Raw genomic sequence first — 4213 nt, 5'->3', positions numbered from 1 at the left:
ATACAGCCAAGACTTTACAGTTTCATTTACTTTGAACACTACATTTACCACTTCAGTGCTTCTGGAGTTGTCCCGTCACATGACTGCGTTCCTCCTCCTGCTGACAAAAATGGTGCTCAAGGGGGTGGAGATGGGTGGTACATAACAAGTGCCGTTAGTGTGTCATTTGTGATTTTATACTGTGGCCACGGGACACTGAAGTGGATAACTTCACCTTTTTCAAGGCACGCTAATAACCCTTTTACACACACAGTGCTCCAAAATACTCCCACACTAGGGATGCTCCCAGGGATTCCACCTTCTACCAATAACATTTTTACATTTAGTTCTTACCCTCGGCGGTAGCGTCTCCCCCTACAACTGCTGTCAATGTGGCTGCATGGCGCCACGTTGTCATGAAAACCGGACGCTACGTGATGTCATGTTGCCATAACAATGGAGCACCTTATGGCGCCGATGTCTCGTGACGTCCCGTTGTCATGGCAACGCTGTGCTATTTGACGTCGCACAGCCATATTGACAGCAGTTGCGGGGGTGGGGGGGAAGATGTCAGAAGAGGCCGCCACCCGGAAGTTTACAAGGTAAACCTGTAGCCCGGAGATACGTGGCCAAAACCCGGAGTGGTGGCAACCCTGGATGCTACACATCATGGCATCTAAAATAAAATTGGCGGCATGTTGGGTGATCTCACACAGGAAGGCTGAAGTGCGTTAGGATTCATTACTAATGCCTATGGCTTCTGCTTCTTGTGGCACAGCACAAACGTGACCATTCTCCCTTCCCCATGTGTGTAGCAAAAAGAAGACACGAGACAAAAGGATCAGCAGCAAATCTCAATGCAAACAGCTTGTATCATCCACCCAGTATTAGAAATTACACAATAGATAGCTGCCTACTACTTTTCAGCAGGCTTACCTTAATTGTGTGTTGGTAGATTTCATGCTGTATAGCTCCTGCAGTGTGTGTGCTTTTATAAAACATTGAAAGGTGGTTTATTTTTTTAAATTGTGTAATACCTTTAAACCTACGGCTTTGCCTACGCAAAAAAAGAGTTTAGATGCAGTGTTTTGATATTTTACAGATCTTTTTGCCTTCTAACTAACTATATATTCCAGTTTTTGGTTCTGAGAGTGGGAGGGATGGGTCTCTCTCTAGTAAGGTATATTGGAATTGTGCTATAGACAAAACATATCACTATAGAACCTCATGTATGAGATTCTTTGCCACGTTCATACCTACCTGTACTTTAAAGTGGCTGTCTCTCTGCTAAGACGAAAGGGAACTGAGGACGGGTGGCATGTTACGTAGGTTACATGTATGATGTGGGAGTCGTGTTTTTTTCTTTTAATTTATTTTTGTACCTATTCCATGTATGGGGTGATGGGGGTTACGGTCTTTATCTAACATCTTTTGAGAACAGTTTGTCAATCCTCAAAACCAGAGGTTTATTGTTGTTAGTTTTGTCCATTGTTTGTAGAGTAATTATAAAGTCGTCATTAGTCAAGCAGATAAACAGAAGTACATTTGTTTGGATTCAGTAAACCTGGAAAAAATTACTCTACACCCCGGGTAACTGTAGTTAATAAAAAAATAAATGAAAAATTCCAGACTTCAAAAACATTTATTTTTTCTTCAGATTTTAAGTTTCCATTATCTCTGTCTCTGTCTGTGTGTCTCTATCTGTGTCTGTCTCTCTCTTCAAAAACATTTTTTGTCTTTGGGTTTTTAAGTTTCCAGTGTGTGTGTGTGTGTGTGTGTGTGTGTGTGTGTGTGTCTCAGAGCTTTCTGCCACCAGCAACATGGCTGCTTCAGGCACCCACGGTGGAGCTTCCTCCGTTTTACCCTCCTACCTCGTACATCCTACTGCTGATTGGATAAAATAATATAAAAACTAAATAAAACACCCTAAACTAAACCGCGCTTGACCTATAACTTTAAATAATAAACTGTGCTCTGACAGTGACGAAAATGAATTACAGTGCTCCCGCACAATGACGTGATCCAATTGTGATAACAATACAGAATGGAGTTGCCGGAGGTTTCCCACAAAGCAAGTTATCTCATCAACTTGCGTACAAGACAGTTGATAAGGAAAAAAAGGATGTATATAGGGTAATACAGTAACAACCGTGAAATAAAAGTGTTGGGGCTCACATTTTTCTACTCACATAAAAAGTAGAAAAAGGAGCATGTGTGCCAGTCTTTGACCTTAATCGTCTCAGTCTGGATGGTTAGGTACAGGTAGTCAGCAATCTCGGGCAGAGAAGAAAGAAACCATGGTGCAGATCAAATGACAAATGTATAAACAAAAGCTCACAATTGGAGGCTTACATTAGAGCCAGAACAGAAAGGCAGTAAACAGCAGGGCACCTCGGTGAGTCGCGATTCTCACCACCTCGGTATACGCTGCTGCAACTCTCGCGTGCGTCTGGTTCGGTGGCATCACCTCCGGGTTGTTGCGTCACTGACTACCAGGAACGGAGGACACCGCCGGAATCCCTCTGCTTCTTTCCCTCCTCCAAGATAGCTAACGAGCCAAGCTCAACACGTTTCGACGTGATGACGTCTTCCTCAGGAGTTAATGCCCTTCTGGGGTATAAATAGAGACCATTTAGAATAGCTCCACATTCCTTTGAGAAAGTGACGTCCCTACGTCACGAAACGCGCTGGGCTGGGAGGAGCTTCGAGGAACCGTCGGCAGGGGAGTCTCCAGAGACGCAGGCGATGCACAGGGTGTGACGTCAGCAAGATAGGCGCCGGAACACACCGCAGGCAATGGTGGGAGCCCTTGTATTGGAGTCTGCTGCTGAGAGGCGGTGAGATCGCCCTGTCTGGGCTGCGGCACTAAGGGGACTCCCGTGCAAGTTGTAGACGGCATCCTAATATTGATTTTATATCACATCCATCATGTGAGTGTCTGTTTGGCTGTTGTAGCCGTATTTTAATCAATTGTTGTGCAATCTACACTATCTCTGCTGTACTCTCCACATTTGGGCCAATCGTCATTTGGACATCCGAGAGCACCAAGGGCACAGGAGATTGAGAAACTACATGTGGGATTCGTGGCATCAGTGGAGAAGAAGGGGTTAAAGCACAGATCCTCTCAACCACATCCAACAAGAAAATTCTTGTAAGTAGGCATAGTGTGTTGTTAATAAGAGACATTACCAGTCCGGATGTACTGCGCAATGGTGTGCTTCTTTAACCCATAATTTAGGGGGAACATCAAGAATTGGGTCAGTCAAGAGAATCTCCATTATCCAACCTCAAGGATTTGGACTATCTAAGGACTGTGAATGAATAGTGAATTGGTACCCTAAAGCTTAGCGTTGTGACCATTAATTTTGTGATTACAATGTAAGTGATAATAAATCTACTTGTGATTAGATCTACTTGTGACAACGTGCCGTCCGCAGCTTGTTAAGGTGAGTGGTAGTGAACACTGGGCTGATCGCGCTCTCACTGCTCTCAGTTCCAGAGACTACCGCCTGTCTTCGCGCAACACACTGACGTCACACGATGGCGCCCCCTCCAATCTCCTTGCTACCGGACACCTCAGCAGCTTGTTAAGGTAAGGGGTGGTACAACCTGGGCTGATCGCGCTCTCAATGCTCTCAGTTCCAGAGACCGCCTGTGGACCACTGATGAAGTGACCACTTTGAGTCACGAAACGCGTTTGGAGAGGGAGGAGTTGAGACGTAAGTGTCCGGTAGCAAGGAGAGTGGAGGGGGCGCCATCGCGTGACGTCAGTGTGTTGCGCGGAGACAGGCGGTAGTCTCTGGAACTGAGAGCAGTGAGAGCGCGATCAGCCCAGTGTTCACTACCCCTCACCTTAACAAGCTGCGGACGGCACGTTGTCAGTTGTTCTGTAACAGCACGGTTTATGTGAGTAAGCCTTTGGCTGTTTTTTACTGTTTCTAATGTCATTAAAGTTTTTAGCAATCTGCACCATCATCTCCTATGTCATTTCCTTTCCGGGAACCCACGGAGATCACCTTTGAGTGATCAGGCTGTGAGTTAACAGGAGAGCGAGCTGACGTATGATTGACAACACAGGGGATTCGTGAGGTCCAGGAGAAGAAGTTGGTAAAAGCACAGATTCTCTCAAATGAACATAGACACAATACTTTTGTAAGTTTATTACTTTTAAGCCCTTTTTGGGGTCGCCTGTTGGTACTTGTGGCTGCGCAATGGTTTCTTTCCCTTTGTCTAT

At 45.3% G+C, this 4213-nt stretch overlaps 1 protein-coding gene across 2 annotated transcripts in view; it reads left to right on the top strand.

Moving 5' to 3' along the window:
- The window catches only part of GFOD2 (Gfo/Idh/MocA-like oxidoreductase domain containing 2), an 8023-nt gene extending 6421 nt beyond the window's left edge, over positions 1-1602 (top strand). For both annotated transcript variants that reach the window (XM_075577123.1, XM_075577124.1), the window contains exon 3: positions 1-1602. This exon is cut by the window's left edge and continues 1157 nt beyond it. The gene's annotated coding sequence lies outside the window, so the exon portion shown is untranslated.
- Positions 1603-4213: the final 2611 nt, after the last annotated feature.

This window comes from Ascaphus truei, chromosome 19 (genome assembly GCF_040206685.1).
Source record: "Ascaphus truei isolate aAscTru1 chromosome 19, aAscTru1.hap1, whole genome shotgun sequence".
In the NCBI taxonomy this organism is placed as follows: Eukaryota; Metazoa; Chordata; class Amphibia; order Anura; family Ascaphidae; genus Ascaphus; species Ascaphus truei.
Note: the sequence above shows the minus strand (reverse complement) of the source record. Positions and strands in the feature narration are given on the sequence as shown.